At 45.1% G+C, this 15,484-nt stretch overlaps 1 long non-coding RNA gene across 1 annotated transcript; it reads right to left on the bottom strand.

The window, feature by feature from the left end:
- Positions 1 to 310: 310 nt before the first annotated feature.
- LOC146207102 (uncharacterized) lies at positions 311 to 3,669 on the bottom strand. The gene is made up of 2 exons (XR_014706301.1): positions 3,194 to 3,669; positions 311 to 461 (listed from the first exon to the last, which is right to left on the bottom strand). It is a non-coding gene; the product is annotated as an uncharacterized LOC146207102 (long non-coding RNA).
- Positions 3,670 to 15,484: the final 11,815 nt, after the last annotated feature.

The following is a 15,484-nucleotide window of genomic DNA, read 5'->3' on the forward strand; positions in this document are numbered from 1 at the left end:
GCCTAGTATTACGTACATAATAAAAAGTCTCATGCAATTGAATATTTCAGCTGTATTGCAAACTGCAACTGAATCACATATGTTGCATTGTTTGCTGTGAATGTTCAGTTAGCATGTATGCATTATGCCCCAACATGCATGAAACCAATAATAAATGGCTGAAAAGTTCTACTAATCTGTGTCAAGGGCCTGGAGGGATTATAGCTATTCCTGGCCCGGATGGGCCTAGCGCAGTACGAGAGGCATTCACTTGCTGGGGACACACCTAACCATATGTCAGATGCATGCCTCAACATTTAGTTACTGCAAAGCAGATTAAAATAATTTTATTCATGACATATTAAGGCCTCTTTCAGTCTTGAGGATGGTCACAGCAGCACAAGCTCCATGCAGAGGGGATGGTTACTGTGTGCAGGCAATATTCTAACTGCTGAACTTGTAGACCGAGATGAAACATTTTTCTGAAAAAAAAAAAAAAAAATCAATACCATCAGTGAAAGGTTTAGGAAATATTTGAGGGGCAGCAACGAAAATAAATTGAAAGATGCAATCACTATCTTTCATGCAGCAGCAATGCATCTGCGTGGTATTAAAGAGACACAAGTGTTTACAATGCACCCCCCCCCCCCCCCCAATTGTGCACAAAATAAAATCAAGCAAACTAGTAATCCATTAGGCTCATATGCATTATAATAGGCAATTGTGATTCTACACTCCCCAGCCTGAATTGGTGGGGTTGACAGTGGCAGCACAAATATCTGTTACAGTGCACAGAGGCAAGAGGTTCCAAGATTGGGACCAGTCGCCCTGCCCTTGGCAGTGCTGCAAACAGCTTCCGAGAAAGTATAGCAATTAGTAAATTAAAGGGGCACTTCACAGTGCAAACTACTCATGTAACCAGATGTGACAGTCAGGTGTGCAAGGAGTGCAGCACCCTTTGGATCATACACATTTTAAGGCGAAAGCCTTCATAGCCTCGTCGTTGTCGTCAGCGTCACGCTTTTTCAGCGGCTCTCTTTGATGACGTCATGGAGGTCTCGACTAATCACAGAGCACCACTATAGTGCCTAGAATATAGACCTCCTTCACTCCGGCTACGTCATGAAAATGCGGTGGCGCTGTCGTCGTTAGTGACTTTCGCGTGGTAGGCAAAAACACGCTTCAGTCGCTTTGCCTACCGTGATTGTGCGATGGCTTGCTGCTGCCGGGGAATGCAGAGCACCATGCCGACTAATCGCGTCGCTATGACATGTGTTGAAAGACAAACAAGAGGAAGTTTAGTAAGCTTGCATAGGTTTCTTGCCGTCAATGGTCGCCGTAAACAGTGGTGGGCCGCCGCGGTGAAGCGCCAAGGCTGGATACCGACGCCTGCTCATCGAATATGTGGCAAATACTTCGTCACGGCTAAGCTGAAACTTATTCACCTTTACGCCAGAGCGGTCTATCGGATCAAAGGTCGCGAATATCTCGAGTTTGGCCTTTTTACGACGCGTGATGGGATCTTGGTACTGTTTTAGTGCTGGTGCGGGCGCGGGTGCGCAGGTAACATATGTACCTGCGCGTTTCTTTGTTGGAGCATGCGTAGATGTTTTACCTTTGTAAACTGTTCCTCAAGCCCGTTTTTTCGCTGTGTATGTAAGCGCGTGAGCTGCTACGCAAGTGATCTGTGTAGCACTCCTCGATCCGTGATGTACCATATTGCATGGCTAAACTTCGCCGCGTTCACTCCAAATTATTTTAATCTACTGCCTGATGAAGATTGCCACTTCACGTTGACAGCTGCTGATTTGGATTGGAGCTGCATTTTTTTATTTATGCCGAGCGCTTTTATTTGTATTCACAGCGGCTGATTGTGAATGCGAGTTGTGGGGTTTATCCTACATTGAAACGCGGTCACAGTGGCCGAGACCGAACTGGGCCGCCCTAACTACGGAATCACGGGTGAAGGTAAAAACGGCCCCAGAAAAGAGTTCCTCAGAAGATACAGTCCCGAAAAAAAAGTCCCTGAGATATATAGCCCCGGAATAATCGTCCAGAAAGGTCCTATCAGGAAGCGGCCCCTAGGAAAAAATGTCACCGAAGAAATTGGCTGAAAATCTGCCCGGAACTCACTCCGCGAAAAACTGAACATCTTATTGGACGCCTTTTTTTTTTTTTTTTTTTTTTTTTTAGAATAGATGCAACTATTGTTTGGGCAGTATGCCCTCTGGGTGCTTTACAGATTTACAGGAGCTGGAGAAGGCTTGGCGAGAAAGCATTGAAAAAAAAAAAACCGAAAAAAAAAAACAACCCCACCACTATAACATCCAGCGAGTATTATACAGTGCATAGTTCCCAGTTTCCAAGCTGGGAAATATCGCTCTTTAATATAGGTCTAATCACCCGGCTAATATTACACATTCGAGAGACGTGTTTGCCCTCGACAGCACAAATTTCGGCGCCATAACGTTTTTTTTTCTTTGCGAACACACGGCATCAGTGCCATGTTTTGCAAATTTCAAGCGGACGGGTAGAAAAAAGCACTGTAGCATACATTATGACGGCTAGACACAAGGAAACTCAGTCTACGTTTTTAGTAAACAGAACTACAGAACGTAAAAAAAAAACAAACAATAAAACGGCGGGGTTCAAAATATACATAATGTTCGCTAAAACAATAAACACAATGTAAGATAAAAACAGTGAAAGTTGATTACAATGAGCGTAATTCATCGCTGATAAGCCAAGCACCAGGCAAGGGGAAAGCTCGACTTTGCAGTACGTTTCATTGCATCTGTTTGGGGCCATTTGTTCCTGGGACGTTTTTACCGGAACCCACGGAACCACAGTGGCCGCTGCAGCTCGTAATTGTAATGCAAGCTAACAGCGCGACTACCCGTAATAAAATTGCTACCTTTATCGACGACAGCCGCCCACGAACAAAGCAAATATAACAGATGCGCAGCGTTCTGATCTCAACCAATAACGCAATGATACGCAAACCGTGTGGTGTCAAGGCTACCGTTGCCACACTGACCTAAATCATCTTAACCGTACAGCCGCTCGACGCTAGCGAGGTGCTTCGTGCTTACCAAGAACGCTCATTTACCGCTCGGTGTGAAGAATCCTCCGATTATGCTATGATGCTTCGAGCGGACTATTCGTACGCGGTACGAGCGCTATTTATGAGCGAGAAATATCGCCGTCAGCTTACTCGACTCAAAGTAGTTGTGAGCATCCGAAGCTTTGTAATTCTCGATGCGTTCCATGCATAATTTTCTGGGAGAAAACAGAAAATAGATGCCAACGTCGCTCATTTTCCTCGGCTGGCAGCAACGCTTCTCTTGTGCGCCTTGAACCCAATCCCCATCGGTAGGGCGTGCGGGTCCGTACGCTGCACGCCGTGTACGTAGAGTTTTTCAGTGTATCGCTTCTGTTCTCATCGCTGAGGCTCACGAAATACTAGCACATGGTCACTTCGTCTGCCTAGAAGGCGCCTGCAAATCACAATAACACTGCCTTGACAAGCTCGGCCACAGTGCCCCGGCTAACCACTGTACACCGGCCGCGGTCGTGCTTTTTGCCTACCGTGGGATCGCTGACGAGAGCAGCGCCACCTCGATCGCCTTGTTTGTTTACAAACATGAAGGAGGTCTATAGGTCCGGATAGCGCGCTGCGCTTTTCGCTGCGAAACCTGTCTCTTGACGGTTTAAGCGCACTTTGTGTCTAAAAACAGTCTTGGTGGAAGACATTCATACCGTCCTAGTACTGTGCGGAGAAAATCATACGCTCAAATAGCGCTCGAGGAAGCGTTTAACAAATACTGTCTGGTCCATGTCTGCTATAATCTGTTTTATTTATTCAGCTGGACCGGATAAGGTCTTAAGCAGAACACATATTGACTTCCTGATATCCAGAGAGAGAAGAAATTTGAGAAAAACCACCTAAAGTTGACACGTTGGTTGCAATAGTTTGTTAATCTTTGATTAAACGATCGAGTCCGGGCCGGATTCAATATATTGCTATGAAATATATTCCGATGACAATTTTATTTGATCTAGAGCCACTCGATTGCGATCCACGCATCGCGATTGCGGATGTAAGGTATCGTATGCATCTTCCTTCTGAGTGAGCGCTCAGTCAGCCCAGGTGGTTGTCCTGAATTATGGGAACTATATTCTCAATCGCGATCTAACCCGGAACGGATCGACGACGACTGTTATTGTCCGTGTGACACAGGTATCAGAAAATACCCTTAATATTTTACACTGTTCATTAATCCAACTTTGAATTTTATTTACTCTTCGGTCTTTTCTTATGGTCCATTGTATATATCGCGATATGCCGCAGTCAAGTGCTACGAACGTCAATACGTATACGGGCCTCATGCTTTCGGATAGGTTACGTCGACGTTTCTGCAATTCAGTCATGATTATTGCTAAGGTGACATATACCAGGTTAGTGACGTTTTATAGCGTCACATATATGCTACAGAAAAGAAGGGCGATCTTGCTTTTTCGTAACATATATTGCACGCGCGCATGTTTTCAAAAATCGCATATGCGACAATAAACACAAGCAGTCTGAATCTGACTTCAGTTTTTGTTCTTACTCTTTATTCATGTGTTTTATTAGGAAGTCACTTAATTGTTGCTTCATACATAAATGATTATTATGCGGTGTGCTTTCTTTTGTAACAGAAGGAAAGGCAAGAAACAAAAGTGGTGATTGTATCACTGATTCTTTCTTTTTTTTAAAAGTCTACAATATAGTAAAATTTGAGCAAAAAGGCGCAGCAACAATAAACAAGTAAAAATATAGAAATGCACCGCTAAAGGTTTTTGAGAAAGGCCGCACATATGACACCGCAATAATTTTAAAGTAGTCTGATACCAATTTTTGGTGGTATTTTTTTTTTTTTTTCACTTGCTAATGATGCGCTAGATATTCCTGTATAATTCTCCACGTCGTTTCTCGCTTACCACCGCTAAGTAATTTATAATTAATTTTACTTTCGTCACCAGTTTCGGCTTCGCGGTTTCAGCAGCCGAGCGGTTGTTGTACGGTCACAATTGTCTAGGTCACGCGCGGGATTAAAAAAGAAAAAAAAAAAACTTTAACCACAGACTCACTTATTAGCTCCTCATTTTGCGCTTTCAATAGAGCCACTTGTTCTGCGCTCCATGCCAGTTTTCTCTTAGCTCTTCTCAGAGCGCGAGAAATGTTGCAGCATTTATTTGGCTAGTTGCATGCTTTTTCCTTCTTTCTGCGCATCTTGTGTAAGCCTCCGCTGGTATTTGCATTAAGCGCAGCTAACCCCTTCAGAGTTTACGGTCGATTGCGACACTTTTTCTGCAAACTATATTCCCATGAATGATATGTGCTTCCTGAATCAGCTGGTTGCAGGCCACATTCGGAACAAAGACCCTCCAGTGCACTCTACCTATATATATAGCTCTATCTTCAGCTTTAGATATTGTTGTATTGTACGCGCTTGTTTTTTTCTTTTCCGAGAATATACACTGTAGTGTCCACAGAACTGCGTTCAGGCTTCCAAAAGTTATCACTTTTTCTATGTACAAAGTGACAAAGTTCTTTTTTTTTTCTTTTTTTTTTTAGGCTCGATAACGCAAGTAGGCTACAGATCCAGCAGGTGCTTCGGTTAATTTGGTCCAAGTTGCAGGTATGTAAATTGAGTCAAACCGATCCCGAGGCTCAAAGCTGCACGTCTGCTGCTGCGGGCATGAGTTCTCGCTAGGCTCTTCTGCTGCCAGCTCCTTGGAAGCATTGTCAAACATCCTTGACGGTGCGTGCATGGCTGTCGTCTGCACCACTGGCATTACGGCACTGCGTTTTTGTCGTTTAGCGGCCGGTTGGTCACAGAGGTTCCTCAACTTTCTTTTCGATGTCTTCTTAGGCAGAAGATGGTTCGGATAATGGTTGAATAGCGTTGGCACGGTTTCGGGCTTAATTCGTGGTCTATCTCGTTGACGATGCCGTTTACTGTCACTTTGAACATTCTCTCGATGTAGCTCTCCTCAAAATATTTTTCGCAGAGAACACACGTTGAAGTCAACTTGCGGTCCTGTCTTTTAATCAGCCGCTTCCACTACGCAAGCTGCGCAGGGTCCGAAGGCACACCGAACATAGAAACCTAGTCCTGATTCGAGCGGTAGCCACTCCGACAGAGCGACACGAAACATGTCTTTTCCCTGCCCTGATGCTTTATTTTTAGCATCATTAGTCGTTGCAAATTTAATTATCTCATATGAATGCAAGAAACAGAACAACTAAAACAAAATAACAGCGTAGACGCGTCCAAAGCGCTCGAACCCACTGATGGCTCGGCCAGCGCAGCTGCGGCAAATCAAGGGCGCGCCGGCGGCCGACGGCGTCGACGGCACCTTTACGATGAGCAGCGCCCCTGGCGGCCAAAGTTGGAAGGCATCGCTGGCGCGGACACCTCCTCCCATTGAGAGAGCCCTCCGCACGGCACACTAGCCAGTATATTCTAGGCACTATAGCACCACCACAGTATGCGCGAATGCGTGCCTTACATGGTAGAAGAACAAATGGTAGCGTAACTCCCATAGAAGCCTGCGTGTCGACTTTGAGCGAGGCTTTAGTTTCCTGGCGCCCCCTGCGAACTGTGAGGCACAACAAACACGTGACGTTGCTTGTGACGTCACAGTGACATACTTTTGGCGGGGAATTTGTCTTTTTACTTAGGCTGGCCTCGAGATCGAGCAGAGTCGCCACCTGGCGGCTCAGCGGCGAAACCTACTCAGTGTGGATGCGTTTTCGCGTCGCGTGCCAGCCCGCAGTGATTTACGCGCGCGCATGCGGCGTGTACACGAGTGTTTTTGTTTGTTTCGCGGTTCCTGTGCGCTTTTGCTTACCTATGCCTTTTGCAAAAGAAATATGAACAGTCTATAACCCCACGCTTCATTAAAAATATATATACTTGTCCGTATCGAGCATATGTCATGCTTGGATAAGGACATCATCCATCGCGGTCTTTGGCGCTTGAGATCCTTTGACATGCAATGTCTCAAACGAAGTGGTACTGTCGTTACCGCCGTGTCAAAGCAAAACAGGTCGCTGCCGTCAATGAAAGGTAATGCAAGCGCTCAGAAATCGCATATTCCCGTTTCTGTTTGGAATACCGCAGCTACTGAAACATATGCCACCGCAGACTGCTTCATATAGCAGAATGCAATTTGAACAGACCACTCTATGCATACTATGCCTTCTGTATTCACGATACAGTTGTGTAAGTATACTTTTTTTTTTTTTTTTGCTTTTAAACCTCTGTCGCGGTGTCTCAATGGTAAGGTCGCTCGACTGCTGATTTCGAGAACGGGGGATTCAATCACAACCGTTTCGAAAGGCGCTCCTCTGCTGTGGGATTTGACTGCACAATAAACAATCCCACGTGGTAAATGTGGTGTTAATAATGAAAAAAAAAAAAAAACGACACCAAAACCAGCCTCTGCAATCATCCGTCATAGCCGATGCCGCTTTCATGCGTTAAACCCGGGCCAATATGCTTTTCTTTTCTTTTTTTTTTTTTTTTGGTGTTGAAGGCTCCTGTGCATCCGTAAAAGTTTTAGTGAGCACATTTTGCTTTAGAGAAATGCTCAAATGTTTGGGAAGCGTATTCCCTGCACCTAATAGTTACCCTAAATATTATATAATACACCTAGATTAATGTACTTTACTGGTAGCCTATTATAATCATTACAATCCCTTTTCGCCCAAGTGCTGTCTTCCGAGCAAACTCGTCGTTTCTGACAAGGGGAGTAAAACAGCCTCATGCGGGCTTAAATATCAGTGTTTAGTTCGGGAATAAATACATCTTTATAGCCGCATGATAAGATGACCTCCATTTCTTTCGGAATAGTTTTATATCCGGCATCTGTTTTGGAAGCAACCCTAATATCTTATTTCGCATAAGATTTAGTCACTGCTAAATAATTAGTAATAAAGAAATTTTCAGCCTGTAAAATTGCTTCCCAGAACATGACAGTGCCCATGCGCAGTTTATATCTTCGCAGCGAGTAATTCGTAGCTTGCACATTAACGTTACTGAAAATTAATCGCTGAATATTGTAAATTCTGTCAAGTGTGTAAATGTTCTCTCACACAGTGAATTTTATTGGCATTCCAAAACAAAATAATTGCACTACTAATTTACCATTATATATTAACATCACACACATCAGAAATCCCTTATACTTTCCTCGGTTTCGGGAAATCATTTCCAGTTAGTGGCGCATGCAGTAATACACTATCACATTCTATGACAGTGGCCGCAAAAAGCATCTCGGCAAATGCAATCCATTCAGCGCTGCACAAGTGAACTATCAGCTTTCCTGTGCGGCGAGGTTCCTGTATATTGTCGGCGTGATTTCATTTTTGGGAAATACTTGTGCGTGGTTGTCTGGGGCCAGAGTTGATGTGCACTCAGTCTAAAACAACTCGCCATGCAGTGCGCTGCCAATGCTACATTTAACCTGCTTAATTAATCCTCGAATCAAGTACGATATAATGAACCAGGCTTTCTCGATTCAATCTATAGTATTGCAGGTATCTGCCTGGCCTTGACACTAAATTTGCCGGTCTCACTCGCATGAGACACGCGCAAACTGTTTAAAAGTCGATAAGAAAAACAAAGCTGTCATTAGGCAGGCCTAAGCATTAGGCGCGCGAGCGCGCTACAGCGCAAGAAACGTGCAAAGTAAATTTGGAAGTCTGGTGGTTGCGTGCTTTGTTTTTCTAAAATCCGCTTTTCTTCTGCTGCATTGGCGAAATCCTTGGATCTTTTTCTGCAATATTGCAAAAATACTACAGAAGACACGTTTTCATCGCCAACAAACCCGCCGTAAACTCGGGAGCAGACCTACGCAGCGTGCGTTTCTGCGAGTGCCGTCGGCTGCCGCTCCACATTCCCGGTGGCGCCACCTCTAGGTCGATCTCGCGGCGAATATCGCCGCGAGATCGACCTAGAGGTGGCGCCACCATCACTCCGGTAGTGTGGATCGGCAGCCGGCGGCGCTCGCAGAAACGCACGCTGCGTAGGTCTGCTCCCGAGTTTACGGCGGGTTTGTTGGCGATGAAAGCGTGTCTTCTGTAGTATTTTTGCAATATTGCAGAAAAAGATCCAAGGATTTCGCCAATGCAGCAGAAGAAAAGCGGATTTTAGAAAAACAAAGCACGCAACCACCAGACTTCCAAATTTACTTTGCACGTTTCTTGCGCTGTAGCGCGCTCGCGCGCCTAATGCTTAGGCCTGCCTAATGACAGCTTTGTTTTTCTTATCGACTTTTAAACAGTTTGCGCGTGTCTCATGCGAGTGAGACCGGCAAATTTAGTGTCAAGGCCAGGCAGATACCTGCAATACTATAGATTGAATCGAGAAAGCCTGGTTCATTATATCGTACTTGATTCGAGGATTAATTAAGCAGGTTAAATGTAGCATTGGCAGCGCACTGCATGGCGAGTTGTTTTAGACTGAGTGCACATCAACTCTGGCCCCAGACAACCACGCACAAGTATTTCCCAAAAATGAAATCACGCCGACAATATACAGGAACCTCGCCGCTGTTGTGCCGGTGGGGTTATCACACAGTAGCCCACCGTCAACAGGGTTGTGCCAGTGGATCCTGCAACTGCCACCAATGTTGTGCCGGTGGGGTTATCACACAGTAGCCCACCGTCAACAGGGTTGTGCCAAGGAGTTGGTAACGCAGCGCTCGTCACCCGTTTCGTGAACGAGGGCTGTCAGCTCCCTGGGCGGTAGCGATGAATCCGAGTCGGCGTTGGTGAGATGAAGAAAAGGCTTTATACACTATTTACATGCATTTACACAACAAGATCGGCTCTGGGGCCGAAAGCTAACATAGCCGTACGCGACTGTTCTCGCGCAGCGACGGCCGGGGAGATTCCGCCGCGTCCGCACTGTCAGGGGGCGAACTGCTCCCGATGGACGCTCGTGACGAACTCACACTCGGAGTCTCGAACGGAAGCACTTGAGACTCCGTTGCCGAGAACCGTTGACGCTCAAAATGGTCCAATCCGACGGCAGCACTTTCGCAGGGCCAATGGGAGAGCTTGCTGCGCTCTCGCTTCAAATATGCTGCGGGGCGAGAAGGGGTTCACCGTCATGGCCACGGCGCGCCGTGCTGTCTGGACGTTCAGCGCATGTTGAAACACGTCGCTTCTGTCCCTTTGGTACGGCTCGCCTCCAGTGCATTGGTGCTTTGCAGAGAAGTATCCAAAGTTTGTGAAGGAGGCGTTCGCCGAAGAAGTTTGGCGTCCGGCTGAATTTCTAGGCGGCTTTGGCCAGGCACAACACCGCACAGGAAAGCTGATAGTTCACTTGTGCAGCGCTGAATGGATTGCATTTGCCGAGATGCTTTTTGCGGCCACTGTCATAGAATGTGATAGTGTATTACTGCATGCGCCACTAACTGGAAATGATTTCCCGAAACCGAGGAAAGTATAAGGGATTTCTGATGTGTGTGATGTTAATATATAACGGTAAATTAGTAGTGCAATTATTTTGTTTTGGAATGCCAATAAAATTCACTGTGTGAGAGAACATTTACACACTTGACAGAATTTACAATAATCAGCGATTAATTTTCAGTAACGTTAATGTGCAAGCTACGAATTACTCGCTGCGAAGATATAAACTGCGCATGGGCACTGTCATGTTCTGGGAAGCAATTTTACAGGCTGAAAATTTCTTTATTACTAATTATTTAGCAGTGACTAAATCTTATGCGAAATAAGATATTAGGGTTGCTTCCAAAACAGATGCCGGATATAAAACTATTCCGAAAGAAATGGAGGTCATCTTATCATGCGCTCTTTGTTTACTGCCTTCACAAAGAAATGCATCCTAGTCAGAGCATAAAACTTGATGATTTCTGTTGTAATTCGACGTCCATGCTCCTCGCAGCCCACACCCTGAAGCTCACTTCCCTGAAGAAAATGCAGGAAGCTAATCGTACTCTCTGCATGTAGCTTGTTGCGGCTGAAAAAGACGGTAAATTGGTTTTCAAGCTTTTCTATCAGCTGTTCAATTGGTTTTGATGGATAAACTAAGCCTCCATGGTCAAACTGTCGTGTAAGCGAGGCATTGTTGTTCGACTCAGCTTGCAGAGGCAAAGTGCTGAAATAAGTTGCACATTCAGGGCAAGGAAACTTCTTCAGTATTTTCCTGACAACATATCCGGCTATATAAAAAATTAGTCGGCTGTCACTTTTTTTTTTTTCTACACAGCTCTGATGATCGTTCAGGCTGCTGTGCTCCTCGAGTATACCTCTGCAGCAGAAGCCAGGGTCACCATCCATCAACAAGTTCAGTTATTCGTGTATTTTTTTTTTTTTTTTTTTTTAGGGATGTCAGATGGTTGCAGGAGGGCAGTCACTACTTCTGCAGATGCGTTTCCTCCTTTTGGCGGCTTTACGAGATTGTATTGCATGATAATTATCAAAAACTGCCCTACAGTCGGATGGTCGTTGCAGCCAAAGCACTGTCGCACAATCCCAAACACATTCTCCATCCTGTCTTGACTTAAGTTTGCTGTCAACAAGTATTTATATTGCAGGGATGCGGTGAGGTATTTTATAAGCGATAGTGTACTTTGTAGCGTTACACGCATTCCAAAGGCAGTTCCTGGACTTAAAAAGCCGCCACCATATGTTAATTGTGCCGCATATTGTTCCCATTCTTTGAGAAATGCAATGAACTCGCTCAAAAACTCTGCACTTCTCGATTCAGCACGAAGGCCTTTTGTTGGGATTCTGGATGACATTATAAAAATTAGTTTCTCCATCAGCTTCACAAACCGTTCTGTCGGTTCTATGTTTCTGACGTTATTCCTTCGTCGGAAATATCGTCGGGACGGCATCATCGGTGAGCGCTGGCCGCTCGCGATCAATTTCCACAACCTTCCCGTTTATGAGATGCTTGAACGTCCTTTGAATGTAGCGTTCGTATGGTCCATGGTATATCGCGATGCCGCAGTCAAGTGCTACGAACGTCAATACGTATACGGGCCTCATGCTTTCGGATAGGTTACGTCGACGTTTCCGCAATTCAGTCATGCTTATTGCTAAGGTGATATATATCAGGTTAGTGACGTTTTATAGCGTCACATTTATGCTACAGAAAAGAAGGGCCATCTTGCTTTTTCGTAACATATATTGGACGCGCGCATGTTTTCAAAAATCGCATATGCGACAATAAACACAAGCAGTCTGAATCATATGACTTCAGCTTTTGTTCTTACTCTTTATTCATTTGTTTTATTAGGAAGTCACTTAATTGTTGCTTCATACATAAATGATTATTATGCGGTATGCTTTCTTTTGTAACAGAAGGAAAGGCAAGAAACAAAAGTGGTGATTGTATCACTGATTCTTTTTTTTTACAAAGTCTACAATATAGTAAAATTTGAGCAAAACGGCGCAGCAACAATAGACAAGTAAAAAAATAGAAATGCACCGCTAAAGGTTTTGGAGAAAGGCCGCACATATGACACCGCAATAATTTTAAAGTAGTCTGATACCAATTTTTGGTGGTATTTTTTTTTTTCACTTGCTAATGATGCGCTAGATATTCCTGTATAATTCTCCACGTGGTTTCTCGCTTACCACCGCTAAGTAATTTATAATTAATTTTACTTTCTTCACCAGTTTCGGCTTCGCGGTTTCAGCAGCCGAGCGGTTGTTGTACGGTCACAATTGTATAGGTCACGCGCGGGATTAAAAAAAAAAAAAAAAAAAAAAAAAGCTTCAACCGCAGACTCACTAATTAGCTCCTCATTTTGCGCTTTCAATAGAGCCACTTGTTCTGCGCTCCATGCCAGTTTTCTCTTAGCTCTTCTCAGAGCGCGAGAAATGTTGCAGCATTTATTTGGCTAGTTGCATGCTTTTTCCTTCTTTCTGCGCATCTTGTGTAAGCCTCCGCTGGTATTTGCATTAAGCGCAGCTAACCCCTTCAGAGTTGACGGTCAAGCGACACTTTTTCTGCAAAATATATTCCCATGAATGATATGTGCTTCCTGAACCAGCTGGTTGCAGGTCACATTCGGAACAAAGACCCTCCAGTGCACTCTACCTATATAGCTCTATCTTCAGCTTTAGATATTGTTGTATTGTACGCGCTTGTTTTTTTCTTTTCCGAGAATATACACTATTGTGTCCACAGAACCGCGTTCAGGCTTCCAAAAGTTATCGCTTTTTCTATGTACAAAGTGACAAAGTTCCTTTTTTTTTTTTTTTTTTTTAGGCACGATAACGCGCGTAGGCTACAGATCCAGCAGGTGCTTCGGTTAATTTGGTCCAAGTTGCAAGTATGTAAATTGAGTCAAACGGATCCCGAGGCTCAAATCTGCACGTCTGCTGCTGCGGGCATGAGTTCTCGCTCGGCTCTTCTGCTGCCAGCTCCTTGGAAGCATTGTCAAACATCCTTGACGGTGCGTGCATGGCTGTCGTCTGCACCACTGGCATTACGGCACTGCGTTTTTGTCGTTTAGCGGCCGGTTGGTCACAGAGGTTCCTCAACTTTCTTTTCGATGTCTTCTTAGGCAGAAGATGGTTCGGATAATGTTCGAATAGCGTTGGCACGGTTATTCGTGGTCTATCTCTATCGAGCTCGATCGTTGACGATGCCGTTTACTGTCACTTTGAACGTTCTCTGGATGTAGCTCTCCTCAAAATATTTTTCGCAGACAACACACGTTGAAGTCAACTTGCGGTCCTGTCTTTTAATCAGCCGCTTCCACTACGCAAGCTGCGCAGGGTCCGATGGCACACCGAACATAGAAACTAGCTAGTCCTGAGCGGTAGCCACTCCGACAGAGCGACACGAAACATATCTTTTCCCTGCCCTGATGCTTTATTTTTAGCATCATTAGTCGTTGAAAATTTAATTATCTCATATGAATGCAAGAAACAGAACGACTAAAACAAAAGAACAGCGTAGACGCGTCCAAAGCGCTCGAACCCACTGATGGCTCGGCCAGCGCAGCTGCGGCAAATCAAGGGCGCGCCGGCGGCCGACGGCGTCGACGGCACCTTTACGATGAGCAGCGCCCCTGGCGGCCAAAGTTGGAAGGCATCGCCGGCGCGGACACCTAGAATACTTTCTAGTGGCGCGAACGGAAGGAAAATGGGCGCCTCTTGCACGCCGGACGCCACTGACCGCCGCTGGTGGCGCTGCAGTTACGTTTACTAGTACCGCGTGCGCGTCCGCAAAGGGAAGTCAAGGCTTGGCGCGCCGTGCAGTCTGCACATTCTTGCAATTTTGCCCTCGAACTTTCAGTTCTGCCTTTCATCACAGCAACTAAGACATCTCAGCTCTTCAAAAGCACCATGTGCAGTTCGAAATGGCCAGGAAAAAGACCAATTCGCACTGTTTTGATCCGAGAGGCCGAAGCTCGGCTATCCGGGTGCTCCAGTCACCTTTGTTTGCTGCTCCGAGGGACAACAAACATCGCAGAAAGCGGAAACGAAGCTTGTGAAGGCAGGAAAAGCCTCTCACAGAAACATCGACAGTGTGTGAGCATCATTTCGAGCCGCATCTCATCCTGCTGCGTGACTATATATATGATCAACGGCAAAAGTGAGGATATACCGTGTGAAAAGCCATTGGCACCTGATGTGGTGCCTATGCACTCTTGCCGGGTTGTCCGGCATATATTACCGTCAAACCCGTAAAGCCAAGGCTGGATGGGGGCAATATTGATGTTGCAGAGAGTTGTGCTCAGTGCAGATTCTTGCTATTAAGCCTGTGACACCAAACAATAGCCGACATATTTTATACCGCGTGTCCAAGCTAACTTCAGCCAAGGGTTAAAAATAAACCATTTGAGATGGGCCAAAGAAACCACTTGCTGACAGCCACCTGGCGCACCAGGTGGCTGTCTGAACAAATCTGAACAAAAGTAAGACTTCGGGGAAGAAAGCTTCGACTGTTTGCGTGATCTCGAATACTACACTGGCTCAATAAAGCAGACAGCTGAGATTAAATTAAATTCAATTCCGCGTAGTCATGGTATGTCCTTGGATCTCTAGCTGGTACATTAATTTAATCATTTATTCATCCTTCATATCATACCCTACTGATGCCTTAAGACAATAAATATCGATTAAAAAAACAGTGCAAGCAATTTTTCATTTTGCAATTCTAATTTACTAAGTATTTCTTTCAAATAAACGTGATTTGCAAAGTTGGGGAGGCCCTTCTGAAACCCTCATTTCATTTATTCCCGATAAAGAAAACCTCACGTGCATAGTTTTTCCCACCTCTTTAGAAAGCCCGCGAAATAAAAAAAAAAAAATATCACGTGACTGACGCATTCATGCGCTACGATATTGTGGTGCTCCCAACCGTGTATGGTTTGAGTGACAGAAATTAGTGGCGGTCGTGACTCAACAGCCCAGTCTCAGTACAGGCTGATAATTTTTGTATTTCGCGGGCTTTCTTTA

The sequence above is a fragment of the Amblyomma maculatum genome, chromosome 1 (assembly GCF_055883805.1).
Source record: "Amblyomma maculatum isolate TAMU_Amacu chromosome 1, ASM5588380v1, whole genome shotgun sequence".
Classification (NCBI taxonomy): Eukaryota; Metazoa; Arthropoda; class Arachnida; order Ixodida; family Ixodidae; genus Amblyomma; species Amblyomma maculatum.